This window comes from Salmo salar, chromosome ssa18 (genome assembly GCF_905237065.1).
Source record: "Salmo salar chromosome ssa18, Ssal_v3.1, whole genome shotgun sequence".
In the NCBI taxonomy this organism is placed as follows: domain Eukaryota; kingdom Metazoa; phylum Chordata; class Actinopteri; order Salmoniformes; family Salmonidae; genus Salmo; species Salmo salar.
Genome location: NC_059459.1, coordinates 5,102,228 through 5,109,284, shown reverse-complemented (window position 1 = coordinate 5,109,284; position 7,057 = coordinate 5,102,228). Strand labels below are relative to the sequence as shown.

At 40.0% G+C, this 7,057-nt stretch overlaps 1 long non-coding RNA gene across 1 annotated transcript; it reads right to left on the bottom strand.

The window, feature by feature from the left end:
• Positions 1-3,639: 3,639 nt before the first annotated feature.
• On the bottom strand, positions 3,640-6,342 carry LOC123728687 (uncharacterized). The gene is made up of 2 exons (XR_006760300.1): positions 6,002-6,342; positions 3,640-3,771 (listed from the first exon to the last, which is right to left on the bottom strand). It is a non-coding gene; the product is annotated as an uncharacterized lncRNA (long non-coding RNA).
• Between the last annotated feature and the right edge of the window lie 715 nt (positions 6,343-7,057).

Sequence of the window (7,057 nt, the reverse complement as noted above, 5' to 3'; positions counted from 1 at the left end):
TCATCTTGTGAAACAGTGGATGTAAAGAATCTAGCTAGCTAAAGATTTACTGCAAACTGAATGCACCATTTTGTAAGCTTGCCTTGCTGATATTTGCCATGCAATGCAGATAGATGAAGTAACATAGCTAGCTAACTATTTTGTGGTTTATTGTGCAGTGGAGGATAAAAATACCTGTATGCCTATGGATGTGTAGCTAGCTATGTAGCTGATCTGTGAATGGACCCTAAAACGTTTGGTATACATATTAGTTCAGAACCTAGCTATGAACCTCAGCTATCATAGCCAGTTGTATCAACTTCAAAACAGTCCGAATGACATTAATGAAGCCTATGGGTTGAGTAGAATATAATATAACTTTGTGCCAAGGATGCAAGTCGTATATACATGTAGTTATTACCATGCATGTGTTCCCCACATTGTAGCCTGCACATTTAATATATTCACTGATCATGTACTCTACCTTGGCAAATAAAGGTGCAGTTCAGGTATGAGTGTCTTTGAGATACATTCAGTCATATCCAATACCAGGAATATCAAATTCCAGTCTTTGAATGATGCCATGTCTTCATGTATGAATACAATTATACATTTCAACAGTGTTTACCAATCTTGGTCCTGGGACATCAATGGTTACACATTGTATCTATGCAATAGACTAGAAACATGATTTAAAGGCTGATTTGTAATTCATATATACAGAAATGTAATTTAAAAAACAGTACACTACACTTCCTACTCATCATGTAAATACTCTAAAACCAGTTCATCTCAATATCTAATTTCCTTCATCTGCACTGATCTGATAAACACAGGATAGGTGTAGTATTTAATCAAATGAGAGACTTAATTTCAACAAGTAGAGAATGTGAAACGCTTTATTGAAATTTCATTATCCAAGTGTTATAAATACATAATACATGCATTATAAATACAAGTTCAATCTGTACTTCAATGCACATCTGGTGTGCATTATAAAAACAGAGGAAGAAAGAGGTGGCGAGAGAGGTGTAAAAGACAAAGGGAAAGAGGTAAGAACAGAGAGGCAGGGAAGGCAGCATATGATTATTGAATCACAGTGCTACCCTAATATTCTCTCAGTTCATCACAATTACATAATAGTGTCTCTAGTGGTGTCTCCTAACCAGGAGAGAGGGATGAAGTGAGGAGATAGACTGTTATTGTGAAAATAAGGTACTTAAAGGGACAGTGTTCAACAGGAATCTGTGTGTGTGGCCTCACCTAAGTGGCTGCAGAGTATTTTATGCTGAAAAACATGCACAGACACGAGCGTAGTTATTGAAATAATTAAGTGGTTGGCCCTCTTGCCTATTCTTTGAAGGTCGAAGGAGCCACAGTTATATACCTGAGCCTGCTTACTACACATAACAATCCATGAGTGTGTAGGTGTGGGTTATAGGGTACCTAATTGTTCTACATATTTTCAATATGGGTGACTTAAAATAGCAGCAGACTTCTCCTCTGACACACTGTGTCGAGCTGCAGATCCCCTTCTGGTCCTCGTGGCCATCCTCATGAAGTTATGCAGGACACAGGTACCCTTCACACGCCTGAATTCCTCCAGGAAGCAGTCCCAGATGGCCCTGGTCACCCAACCTTGCAGTGCCCTACACAGTAACTGTAGGCAATCGTTTTGAAGGAATCTTCAGTTACAAGGTATCTGTAGGAATATGGAAGATAATGTCATTATTATACTTTTACATCACCAGGTCATTGTGGATTGCTAAAGTATAATATCCCTTATAACAAATCATGATAACATTGGATTGATAGATGCACGTGCACACACGTGAAAATAGCAGGATCATATCAAGGATAGCATCACAAATGAATACATAAATATCACTTGAAGCTTAAGGATAAGTTGATCATTTGAATCAGCTGTGCAGTGCTAAGGCAAAAACAAAAATGTGCACCCCTTTGAGTCCCCAGGACCAGGATTGAGAACCACTGCTCTGCATTGGGACATCTTCATCTGCAGACAGGTTTTCACAGCTCTCTGTATCTGAGGACAGAAAACCTCACAAGAAACAGACTTCATTGTACTCAAATTAGACCACCCAGAATATTATGTTACTATTATATCTGTCCTCACTTCTAGGGACTGGAACTACACAGAATAGCCTACTCTCTCACTTTGACAGTTGGGGCTGCTGGCCTTTCACCCTCCTCTATGGCTGTTACCAGCTACCTACAAATGCATTTTGAGTTTTTTAAAGGTGATAAATAGATCAAGATAGCTAGCTAATATGAAGTTAGGTAGCTGGTGATATTGAATGATATTGAATTCACTTAGCCAGCTATCTATACAGTATGTAAAGTTGGTTAGATAGCTAGCTAGCTACATTAGCAGCTAATTTGAGTTAGCCTGCACTGGAGCTAGTTGGCTAATAAATCTTTTTTTTTTTTTACTATTTTACTTACTTGAATAGGTTCTCCCAGCCATGTGGACGATTGGAAACAGGGCAGCAAAGTTTGTTTGTTACCAGAGCGTTTTAGAACATATTACTATGTAACTATTTACCCATTTAATAACTGGACCTTCATACAAACTTGCTATGTTGAATTCTTGACGCACAACTGAAGGTGCTGCTATATTCTGCCATGTCCTGCCAGCACGCCCACAAGCGAGCCACTCTGAGCGGCCTAAGCAGCACGCGGCAATTTACCGCTTGCTAGTGAACACCCAGGGTAAGGCTCCATTTCATTGACTCGCGTCACCTCCTCCATTCAGTCGCTTCACCTCCATTCAGTCAGCGATGTTGATGGTCGGTCGGTAACCCTTACACCATAACCCTCAATGTCAAATGGAGGCGCAAGCAGACGGCTTCAAAGTAGGCCTACGACTACTTTCCATTCGGAAATTCCTGGATGCCGCCATCAAAAGTGCCCTTCATTGCAAAGTCTGCCTCCGCGAAGTGCTGTCTGCAGATCCTGCTAGCTCGAGCTGGCACATCCTTCCTCTTCAGGACATGGAGCCACTTCTTCAAAAGTTGTGGGTCCTTGGGCAGCCGATGGTTGTTTACCGAGGGATTTTTTTGAGCCAATTCATACAGCCTGGCACTATACAGTCCATGTTTGAATTACTACTTGTTCTTGCCATCTTCGTTGTCCTCAACCTACCTTACTCTTCAATTCACTCTCCGCGCAAAAACTCAATACCACAGACAATTTGCTGATTCCTGCCCATGACGCACTGGCGTTAGTCATTACTATGGCAATTTAAAATGGCGCTGGCCATAGCATCAAATAAACCTTGTCGACGACCAAAATACTAAATATAGAGATGTTTTTATGTTAAATACACATGTATAGTATTAGTGGATTGAATACATGTACTTCCTAAAGTGTTTCCATTCCCCTTTAATCTCTTAACTAGATTGTTCAATCTGACATGTGTCAGCGTAATTGGAGTGAGGAGGGAATATAAGAATGTGATCAACGTTCTGTTGGTTCCACGTGGAATGGTAGCGATGGTTTAGAATACATTTGTTTTATCATGTAGATGTGGTTGACTTGTTGTGGTGCTGGTGTGAGACCTGGAACAGTCTGCTGTAAATCTCTGCCTATCACGACTCAGGATATGACCCAGATGCAGACACAGGAGGCAGATAGTACAGTTCTCAGATGATTTATTAGAAACATGGGGCAGGCAAAGGGCAGGTCAAGGGCAGGCAGAGGTTCGTGATCAGGTCAGAGTCAGGCAGGTACAGGATGGCAGGCAGGCAGAATGGTCCGAACAGGGAAAAACTAGGAAACAGAACAAGAGAAACAGGAAGGCAGGAAAGAACGCTGGTAAGACCTGACAGGACAAGATGAACTGGCAACAGGCAAACAGAGAACATGTATAAATACACAGAGAATAATGGGAAGATGCACATGCTGTGTTAGCATTGTAGCAGGTGCAACATTTTTACAGAGGGTTTAGCACATTTTTCCAATTTGTCTGCCTCTTCAGTCCAGGGTGCATTGCAAGGTGCCGCTGCCAGAGATATTAGAGAAAGGAATCCAATGAATAAAGGAACATAACACCCCACCCAGCAGACTGTCGACCAATCGCGTTCACGTTGTCATGCTGCTAATCTAATCGTCGTGCAATCCCTTCTCAAAGTCAGTGTATATGTCGAGAAACATACCGATTTTCCTCGAAGATACGTAATGTCATGATTCCAAAGCAATACGATATTACAGATAGCTATATTACAGATAGATATTTCTCTCACATCAAGGAAACGATTTGTAATGTTGTACTTCTTGTTGACAAAATTTGTGCTAATGTTGGGTTTTTGAGCTAGTGCCAAATAGACTCCCATTCATTCCTTGAAGAGCGCTCCTTGTTCCACAATCGCACAGAATGAACCGCTCGGCCCATTGGACGTAGCATATCAATGTTTCCCATCTCCTTAAAAGTGTATCTGCCATTGTGAATGTCAGATTCCACTCTGTGAGCCACAATCTGCAGGTTGAATTTGGGGAGATTACGGAGTCCTAAATTGACAGTGCAGTTTGTTTAGGCGATTTTACAGCTAACTAGCTACTTCACATGCTGATATTGTCTTTGGTATTATTGTATGTAGTTATGTTTGCTAGCTAGCTATCTAGCCATCCAGCCCATAGAGAGAGCATTGCATTGTGGAGTTTGTAGTCGACTTTGTAACGGCCGTCGTATGAATTGGACCAAGGCTCAGCGGGTATGTGAATGCTCATTTTATTTAACACGAAAAAACAAGAAACCGATGAACGGATGACAAACAGCCTTGTAGGCTCACACAGCAGTACAAAGAACAATCTCCCACAATCCCCAAAACAAACAAAGTCCTAATTATAGGACCTTCAATCAGAGGCAACGATAACCAGCTGCCTCCAATTGAAGGCCCCAATCCCAAATACTAAACATAGAAATAAACACCCTAGAAACAGACAGAACTGTACAACATAGAACTAAACCAAAAACCCCGGAAACATAAATAAAACGCCCCTCTACATAAACACACTCAAAACCATATAAAACAAATACCCCCTGCCACGTCCTGACCAAACTATAATAACAAATAACCCCTTTACTGGTAAGGATGTGACAGACTTGACCTGCCACAGATTTCCATAATGATTTTCCATGTTGCTACCACCCTTATTATTTTGCCAATATGAGAAAAAAAATTCACAAAAAATATTGTTCTCATATTTTTGAGTTATTTAACACTGTACATTAAAGGAATGAGTGGTTTTGGGTGGATTTCTCCTTTAAGTTTATTAAAATAAGCAAATCATGAATAGAAAAGTATCAAATTAAATCACACTGCAAGATTGAGGTTTGCAGTATTTTCTGCACTTTGCACAATTCTTTTGAAGTATGAAATGTCACCCAGTATGTGTTACCTGTAAATCACTCTGAAAGGGTTTTGTAGATGACCATGTGATTGCTATTAATCAAATCAAAATGTATTTGTTGTGTACACAGATTATCAGATGTTAAAGCATGTGCAGCGAAATGCTTGTGTTTCTAGCAATGCAGTAAATGTCGAACAGCATAATACTAATACATAAATAATCCCATGGAAAAAAAGAAGACAAAAGAAATATCAGAATGAGCAATGTCAGAGTTGGGAATATAAATATGTGGTGCGAATATATACATATATATATATATATATATATATATATATATATATATATATATAAAACACACACACACACACACACATTTTATTCGTGGAGTGCCTTTATTACAACTGTGAAACATGAAGGATATGTGTTGGTACGCGGTAACATAATGACAAAATAAAATAAATACTCCAACCACCAAGACGCAGTCAGCAAGATGTTCGGTCAAATTATGAAAACATCAGTAGCCTTAACATCATTATAAGCGCCAAGTGTATAATAGTGAAAATCTGCACAAAAGCAATAATGGCATTATAATGAATGTGTCGATATGACAGCAGTCAAAAATAGTCAACTATTGATAGGTCATGCTTACATGGTGTGCGTCTTCACGCAATGGCATCATGTCCGCATTCAGTTGTACAACTGACTAGGTACGCCCCTTTACTTTCCTTTCCATGTCACATAACAAAAGATGGTGAGTGCGTTGCTGATGTTGTTTTTTGCTTGAGATGTAGGGTGTGCTCTTTCAGTGATGACATTTTGTGCTGATAATCGGCTGTAGCATTGTCACTGGCTTGTTCTATCCAAACGGTGCCCTCCCTTCCTCCTGTCTCAGCGTTTCACAGAGGTGTGGACTCGAGTCACATGACTTGGACTCGAGTCAGACTCGAGTCACAAATATGATGACTTGCAACTCAACTTTGGCTTTAACACCAATGACTCGTGACTTGACTTGGACTTGAGCCTTATGACTCGACCTGACACCCTCCAAGCCCAAATATTAAAAATGATGCTATTAAAATAAGTGTGCAGCGCATCAACTCGTCATTTAACGGATTACAGTTTGAATCGTACAGCAGCCAATCAAATTGTGCCAGCAGAGAAAAAGTTGTGCGTGGCAGTGCAGAGGAACGTCGGCGGGTGAATTCAGCCCTTGGAAAGATGATACCCGAAATTTTTATTTTCGGATATAAAGACGACGTCGTTTCAACTTTGTTCAACATAGCCGACAACTATATATTGTATTACTTTACTAGTGTATCATGTAGGCTAGCGTAACGTTAAATCAATGAGCCTTAAGTGCGGGAACGTGATCATTGCACCCAAGATTGAGCTACAACTGGCTAGGCAGTTGTTAGCCTAAATCCTGCCTGATGTTCCTAAAACAAGTTTGGGCGATTGTGGTTGGGCGATTGTGTACAGGTACAAGCCTACATCCGATTGTGCCCCATAGCGATCCTCGATCACTATTGGGGGAGGTCTTTCTCATGGCTACCCATGTATTTCCATGGAAATATAACATTTATTTGGATAGTAATAAATATATAGATATTTTAAAAGCATTCATGATTTGCGTGAATGTAATATACTAACTATTACTCGTTAAAAATATGAAATGGTATTATATTTGGTGAAGAGCACATTATGA